Source organism: Lygodium microphyllum, chromosome 20 (genome assembly GCF_053477565.2).
Source record: "Lygodium microphyllum isolate KBCC chromosome 20, Lygodium_microphyllum_v1.1.10, whole genome shotgun sequence".
NCBI classification, from domain to species: domain Eukaryota; kingdom Viridiplantae; phylum Streptophyta; class Polypodiopsida; order Schizaeales; family Lygodiaceae; genus Lygodium; species Lygodium microphyllum.
Window position 1 is genome coordinate 32619799 of NC_141154.1, and position 9152 is coordinate 32628950.

At 37.7% G+C, this 9152-nt stretch overlaps 1 pseudogene; it reads left to right on the top strand.

Annotated features, from left to right (window-relative positions):
- The first annotated feature begins 203 nt into the window (after positions 1-203).
- On the top strand, positions 204-1149 carry LOC148018816 (triose phosphate/phosphate translocator, chloroplastic-like; annotated as a pseudogene).
- The last annotated feature ends 8003 nt before the right edge of the window (positions 1150-9152 follow it).

Sequence of the window (9152 nt, forward strand, 5' to 3'; positions counted from 1 at the left end):
GGAGGTTGTTGGGGGTAAAGGCACCTCTGCCTAGCTGCCCATGTATTACTACACTAACAGTCACAGTCACTGCACACTGCAGGTGGCGAGCGCCCGTCACTGTCACTTTATTCTTTATTCTTTCAATGACAATTTGAATAAAGGAAGGCCCGATCACACATTGTGACTATTGGAGTTCCCATTTCTAGTCTCTTAGATGTAGAAGGTGGGGACTTTTCATCCCCGGCTATAACTGAAAGTCCAAAGGGGTTTTTGGAAAGATATCCAGCACTAGTAATAGGTTTCTTCTTCTTCATGTGGTATTTTTTGAATGTCATATTTAACATCCTCAACAATAAAATCTACAACTACTTTCCTTATCCCAATTTTGTGTCGCTGATCCACTTGGGAGTTGTGTTGCATATTGCCTTGTGAGTTGGGTTGTTGGCTTGCTTAAGGAAGCTCTGATAAATAAGGATTTTTTTGGACTCTTGGTTCTAGTATCCTTATGCCATGTTCTAGGACATGTGATGAGCAACATCTCATTTGCAGTTGTGCCTGTGTCATTCACACATACCATTAAAGCTTTGGAACCTTTCTTCAATGCTACTGCTTCTCAATTTGTTCTAGGCTAACAAATTCCCTTCAAACTCTGGTTGTCTCTAGCTCCAATCATACTTGGTGTGTAAATGGCTTCTTTGACTGAATTATCTTTCAAATGGATTGGGTTTCTCAATGCAATGACTTCTAATATTGCATTTACCTACAAAAGTGTGTACTCCAAGAAAGCAATGATAGAGATGGACTGCACAAACTTCTATGCATATATTTCAATCATAGCACTACTTTTTTGTATACCACCAGCAATATTGATTGAGGGCCTTGCCTTAATGCAACATGGATTTGCTCATGCCATTGCTAAAGTTGGTATGACAAAATTTTGTGACAGACCTTTTCTGGGTTTGAATGTTCTATCATCTTTACAATCTGGTGGCAACAAACACTTTGGAAAGAGTTGCGCCTCTCACTCATACTATTGGCAATGTCTTAAAGCAAGATGAAGATAAAGAAATTTTCACTACTGACAAACAAAGAATTTTCCATAATGGATCTCCCTTAGTGGATCATGTTTTTCCCATGTTGAATGTAAAAACTCTTACCAAAATGTAAAGTTTCAAGCCTTAAATTGACTAGGCTGCCAAAGAGCTAGTCTCACCGGCCATGTCATCATGTAGGGGGGGGAAGCCTGCAAGGCTAGAGACTCATCATTTGAGGGGGGTGTTGAGAATAGCAAATGATGCTTGCCCATAGAGGCTAGATGTATGCCCTAAAGAGGTTAGAAGATAGACAAATGATGTATGCTCTAGGAAGAGATCTCCAAAATCCCATAAGCATGGTGAGGAACATTGGTACTATCCAAAAGTTGTATAAGCATGTACTTGACACTCATTTCAATGTAATGGTACAATCAATTTGAGTCACTCAAGATTGTGTTTATGAGTCCAAGAAGCTAATCTATCTTGGAACCTAATTCACTTGAGCTAGAATTTTTCATTCTAATCATGTATCATGTGTTTGATTTGCATCCACCATAGCTCATCTAGTTCTAGGTCCATTATTCTCAATAGCCTCAGCCCCTACCATGCCCATGTAATCAATAGGATAGGTAATCTAGAATTAGAAACCTGGAAGAGTATTGAGAATGCTTTAGTGATAGTTTCATCAAACACTACTACCCTCCATGGTACTATTACATGAGCCACCCATGAAGTGGCTAAAGATGTGATTTTTGATGCACTCATTGATTAGGATGCCAATTTCAATACTCTTCCTTATTGCTATTGGAGAGAATTGGGCCAATCTTCTACTACATACTACTGATGCCAGGTTAAATCCATATGGAGGCAACTCGTATTCATTAATGGGAAAGTGCATACTAAAATTGATAGTGAAGACTGAAAGGTTTCCAATATTCTTCTACATTTTATTAAATAGAGAAGGGGTTGGAACCAATATAAGATTGGGCCATTCAAGTACTTCATAGACCCAATGTCAATTATGTTGATAAGCACATCCATTTGAAATTTACTAGCACACGGGTCATCCTAGCCTTCAATCCTAGGGATCTAAATATCTGGCCCATGTAGATCACTAATCCAACCCCATCACCCTAGCAATCCATTCGCTCAACCCAAACTGCTCTCCTTATGCAACTTCTAACTGCTCATGCTTAGAATCAACAGCCTATGAGTGTTGATAAACCTGGTACCACTTCACATGCAGTGGAGGCCAAAGTCCTAGCCTCGATATCCAAATCTTATTGAAACACCCCCTCTTCTTTAAAAAAAGTCCATTAAAAAATATATTATTATAATAAGTCATGTATGACACCTCAATGGATACCCAAGGCCATGTATGACACCTCATAGGCCATGTATGATGCCTCAATGGATACCCAAGGCCCTCCTATGTGTCTAAAGGTACTATCAAGGCTATAGATACCATTTGCTCTCTAAGTAGACCATGCACTTGCAATTGTACTGCCAAGAGTTGGTAGCCCCATACCATTAATTTATCTAAAGAAAAACCACAAGAAGACTAAGCCAATTCAATCTTCTTACCCAAAACCCAAAGAACATCCCATTAGAATATGTAGAAAGCCTCTACAACCATTGCACCTGATGAGAATTCTAGGCCCATGTTGATTTATCAACTAAAGCATCCCACTATGAACCATTTGATTCCTTCTAAGGTGCCTACACCACTATTATTTGAGTACCTAAAAGGCCAAATAGCATTGCCAACCTCAATACTTGCATCACTACCACCCCTGATTGCCTAACAATTCAAGAAAACAACCACAATACATCTTAGGCCTCCATTGGCCTACCTAACGAGCAAGACCTTAATGTATCTCCCTTTAGGATCAATGGTCCCAGACCATTAGGTCCTAGACATTTAAAAAAGAATCAACATTGCAGATCAAATTATAAAGTGGCAAAAGAACTAGTCTAGCAAACCAAAAAAGCTCCAACAAAATTCTTTTTGCAACTAGATAACCTTTGGCACCTTTGCAAAACTCTTTGCCATGATTGATTTAGGTCTAGTTGATGAAGACATGGTTATGCTCGCATCCTAATGGCACTCCATGTTTTGGATAAGATCATGATTGAAGAGGAGATCCATATCACCAATTTCATTAATGGCCCCTTGTTGCTCAATGACATCATATCCTACTATTCATCCTCATGGCTCAACCTTTAGACTTGGATTCCCTTATGGAGGAACTCAACTAAAAGTAGTGAATCCCTAACACCACCTTGTACATAAATAAACCATTTTTGACTACGCATATCAATAAACCACTTTTTTAAAGCTAGAGTATAATCTTGATTCAATAATTGGTGAATCCCTAACACCACCATTATAATAAATAGACCATTTTTTATTATATGTATCAATAAACCACTTAAACAAAAAAACACTAAAATTTCCATGCACACACTTTAAGGATTGAACTTGCCCTAAAACTAGTGGAGGAGACACTATGATTCAAGGTTGAAACACAGAAGTATAACAAAGCACAAAGAATGCCCCATTTCTCATAAAGGTGGGATGAGTCATTAGTAAGTAATGAAGGAGTCCTTCTGCTATCCCTAATGAAGAGCTAAGAGTCACATTGCAAGTATTTCGTCACATGTTTACCCACAACAAAGCTACAACCATCCTAGCCAATGTGCCAAAATGGTTGTTAGAGGACATTATATTAGTGAATTTGATCAATTAAGTTGAGAATACCCTTTGTTTGGAAGGGGTTGGAATGTGTTACTAAATTCCTAACAAAGACCCACATAGTTCTCTTGAAGGGTCCATCCATGAAGCTCAAATGCATAAAAGCAAGAAACAACATTGTCAATTATGGTAGTGTGGTGGGCCATCAATCTAGGAGTATACTTGCAAGAAATCTTGCCATCAGATTATGTTCCCTCACCTCCATCACCAAAGGACCGAATTGGAGGATATTGTACTCAAGGGAGGAAAAAGAGACAGAGAACCCTAACCCTATTGATGAGCAAAACAAGTGAAAAAAGAAGTAATGAAAAGAAATAGAGTTGAGCTCATCTTCAAGAGATTCAAATGAAAGAGAAATAGAAGAGCATTGATAATCCATGTTGTTAAAAATAAAAAGCAAAGAATGGAAAACTTGGAAGCTAGAATGAAGCAAACCCAAGAAGAGTACAAGTGAGCAATAAGTTCTTCCATTGAAGAGATCATGCACAAAAAGGATCAGACTCTCTCACAACAAATAGTTGAGATTCTAGCAAAAAGGGAGGAGACATCTAAAGGAAAAGAGAAAAGGACAAAGGAATCACAATCTTGTGACTTGGCAACCCTTCATGAGTTGAGGAGACATAGGAGCATAAAGACATAGATTAGTGAGCTTATTGAGGCAAAAGAAATCACTATTGTAAAACTAAGAGGATAGACCATGCTCTGATGAATCCTCAAAGAGTATATATAGGAACCTCCCATTGGGCAGTTCACAATAGGTAGAATAGAAGCTCTAGAGCAATTGTGTATAGAACTCAAGAGGGATAAAGCAAAGGTAATGAAGGCTAGATAGGAACTTCAAGAAAGACTAGATGAAACCCGAGAAGGCTATAAGAAGTTCCTTGTGGAGTTTAATAAATAGGCACAATAGCTCCAAATACAACACCAAGAAAACATCTCAAAACTTCAATAAAAGGACTTTGAACTTAATAAAACAAAATTTAATATTTAAGGCTAGGAAGGAAGAAGTGGAGAAGCTATGAAAACAATTGTTAGAGACAAATCACAAATTGACTGATGTCAAACTCCAATTGGCTAAGGAGAAGGCAAAAACTAACTTGCATGAGAGGAAAAGCCTAGAGCATCAATAGACACAGGGCCAATGGAAGGTTGCATATGCATGCCTATAGGAGACAATAGCTACTAACCTAACAAGTCTTGTAAGCCAAGTAAAAAATGAGATCCATAGGGTATATGAGACAAGACTAATGAAGATATGGAATGACCTAAGAGTAGCACTATATAATGAAGCTCAACATGAGATCCAATTGGAAACATACAAGTATATCATGGCTAAGCAACAATAACTTTTGAAGAAAGCTACAATGTTGGCTCGCACTCCATGGATGGAAGATGCCAAGGAACTCAAGGCTCAACTAGGACTGAGTTTTTGAATCTTGAAGAGCATGATATAGATCTAAGAAATCAATCTAATGTCGATAGAGCAAACAAAAGAAGGACCTTATCCATCACTTGATGAAGAAGAGTTATAGGGATCACAAAATAAAGGCAGTTGAACTTTTGCAACCAAAGACACCCCACCAAAAATCTCCCATTTCCATAAAGCCACCAACAATTACAATGCCCCCCACTGATCTACTAGAACCATTAGAGTTTGGTAAAAGTGAATACAAAGAGTAAACAACATAAGAAGAAGAACAATGGTAGTAGAAGGAGACATATCCCACCATGATGAAAATACTAAGCACATAGTCTTAGAAGGTGACTAAATACCCTCTTCCCTTTGAGTTGTTACCACAAAAGAAGAGGAAAATCTACAAGAAACTATGACCATGTGCCCTTGAGTAGTAACTAGTAGTCACATAAGTGGCTTGTTTTGTGGGGTATGTGGTGGATAATGAAGCATGAGATCAAGAAGGCCATTCAACGTAGATTTAGGGATGCCAACATGAATAATTGGGTGGCTGCTATCCAATGTGGCCACAAAGGTGAAGGAAATGGCATGCTAAATTGGAGAAAACACAAGGGAAAGGCGAGGAAAAGAGCCAAAAAAGTAAGTGGAATGGAGGCTCATGCATTGGTGGAGAGGAGAGAGGAGTGTATTGGGACTATTTTTGAATAGGGAAAAATAGGGAAAGACAAGGCAACAAACTATCCTTGAATATCTTCATCTCTTATAGGGTCTTTGAGGTGATCTCTCACTTGGTTCTTGGTCCCAAACATCAAGGCAGCCTTCCTTGATCATCAAATAGGAGTGTTGATGGATTCATGCTCTTCATGTGGGCTATGTTGGGCTGTGAATAACAATTAAGAACATGGTAGCAAGATCTTATAGGGACTTTGAGGTGACCTCTCACTTGATTCTTGGTCCCAAACATCAAGTGAGCCTTCCTTGATCATCAAAGAGGAGTCTTGATGGATTTATGCTCTTCATGTGGTTGTGTTGGGCTGTAAATAATAGTCAAGAAATGGAGATTTAATGCTCAAATAGGACTTCTCTTGAGTTCTACCACTTGATTCTTGATCTTTACCTTTGGTAGACATAGTATAAATAACAAAGATAGAGTTTTTCTTAGATTTTGGGCAGCATCTATACCATGTTTTACTACAATAATAAAACTATAATCACAAGGTTGAAGTGCTTTTGAAGGCCTGTAAAGGGTATTTATAGGAATTGATGTATTTTGATTCATGTGTCTGTCTATGGTACTACCACCGATCATGTACCATCAACAAATTGATGTATGCATGAGATTTTGAGGTGTTACCTATAGCTTTTGGATTACGTTCAGTAGATATTATTCATGTATTAGTATGTATACTAAGCCATAGTCTTAGTTTGGAGCTATTGTCCCAAGTGTATACATATGCCTTTGTCTTGGGCATATCTATGAAATTTATTAGATGTATTACAGATTGATTGCTTTGTTTAACCATATGAAATGGTCACTCGGTTTCACCTCTATTTGTCTCCATTAAATCTTCCAAATTCTAAATTCTTTTTCTTTCATCTTGTTCCATCTCTCTATCTCCCTACACCATTCTATCTCTTACATTTGTAGTGAACCTTCAACCCTACATGGTCCGACATTGGTAAAACCAATGTGAAGGCCGATAGAAGCAATGTAATCATAGGGGATTCATTGAGTGATGGTTAAAGATATATTATGTAGCAAGTGGTCTTGCTATTGAAATCACAGCAGTAGCAAGCCAAAGAAGGTAAGATTCTAAAAAACTTGATGTTGCAACTGTGCATGCTTTACAGGATGTGGGACACGAGATAAACCCAGGGTTGCACCTTATAGAACATGTAAGATATCACGTAAGTTCAAAAGAAAGGGTACTAAATTTAGTAAAATTTTATAATATTATATATGTAAGATATTTTCAAATTACAATTTAAAAAAATCTATAACTTTGTAAAGTAAAAGGGGTCATTTTATGGCCTTACAACATGTAAAGAAAGGGTATTTATTAATATCCTTTGAACACATGCTATATACATTATTTCTTATAGGTGCATCCTTGGAGGAGATGAAGTAGTTTAATGGGTTGAATGTATCAGCCTATATATGTGTATATGCACACAATATGATTTTTCATGGGGTTCCTCAATATGCATGGAGCCAACATCTTCATGTGCATGCATTGCAAGAACGATTGGTTGAATTGTATCAAAGAGATGTTGATTGGGTTTCATTTAAGAAGGCTCTTAGAGAGGAGTTTTTCTTTGAATTCAGAGGATTAGTTACATGGAAGATGTTTACAAAATGGGTGGAAAAGCCTAATAAGGGCCTTGCTGCTACAGCCTTGTTGCATGAATTTAAAAGCCGCTATGTTCAATTGGACATGGATGACAATCATTGGAAAGTCAAAAAGTTGAGGTATTCTTGAAAGTTGTTGACACTGTGTCATAGGAGAAATTGACTGATCGGTCTAAAGATGAAACCTCAAAAATTAGGCTGAAATTTGAGTGGAATGCTATAAATATGATTGTGAAGCAAGAAAGGATGAGACTAAGGTTGGGAACAAGGTCTACACTTACAGTTTCTATGAAAAGTCTTGAAATTGCAGCAAAGCCATGACAAAACTTTACTCAAAGGTTGTAAAATTGGATGAGAAGGTGGAAGAGAAGGGGCAAGCAATAGTCAAAAGGCCTGATAGAGAAGGGTTTAAGAGAAGATGTATATGGTGTGATAGCTTGTAGCATAAAAAGCAGTAGTGAATGGCTTATCGTGATACAAAAGTACAGAACTTGGTGTTTTGGAAAGATGGAAAATTTCATGCAATTGAAACAGGGTTGCCTCTTGAGCCAAACCTTGGCAAAGGGGATATGCAGAAGCAATTGAAAGAATTGGAAACAAGAAATGCATTTGTAACCAGACATGCTGCCACATGGATTGGAACTGAGGAATCATACAATTCTTTATGTGCATGTAAAGATGATGCAAAATCTATAATATGATCATGTGCTTTGGCTTGTGCAGAGAAGGAAAAGACAGCTATGGCTAAATTGGTGCACAGATCGGATGTTGTATGTGTGCTAGTGAATGCCGAAAGGTCCCCAAGAACAAAGAACTCTACAAACCTTCATAAAAGCAAAAGAGAATTTACACGACATGAGACAAAAAGACAAATTGGATGCAATATCCCCCCGTGCCTTGTGTGAGCGCTTCACAAAGCATGTATTTATAAATTTATTTATCTTCAAGCCCAAAAATAGTCCACTATACAAATAGCATGCTTTTACTTTTTTGCATTTGCTTTTGCCCAAATATAGACTAAGGCATTTGGGCATCCAAAAGTCAGCTTGTGCTCAAATACAAATATCAAATAATTAAATATTTAACCCAGCGCCTATGCGCATACAAGATAATAAATATTTTGTCAAGCACTTAAATAAATAAGTGCACATGAATAAATATTTATGCCATGCCTTTAGTGATAAGGTGCACGCCCATCAAAAATAGTAATTCTTCTAGGCATTTGGATTCACGTCATCGACCGGTGCTACCCAACGCCATCGCCACCTGCTCTACATGTCAACTGAAGCATTCACAATTGTTAGAAAATAATTAAATAAAATCCAATAAAAGTGAATACCTAGCACTCTTCAACTACAAAATAATAGGTTGGAACTCTGTCTTGACCTTAATTTAATTCAAGTGCGCACTCTAAACTCATAAATGTCTATTAATTTAACATGTATTTTACGAAATCGCCTGTTGTGGAATCACCCACGTGCACATTCAATTAATTTGATGCCCGAAAAGGACAGGCATCCCCGTCAACTTCTCGCACAAGGAATCCACCTTATGTACAAGCCTCGACAAATAAATATAATCACGAAATCCACCGTGGAATATACCTCCTGGCATCAT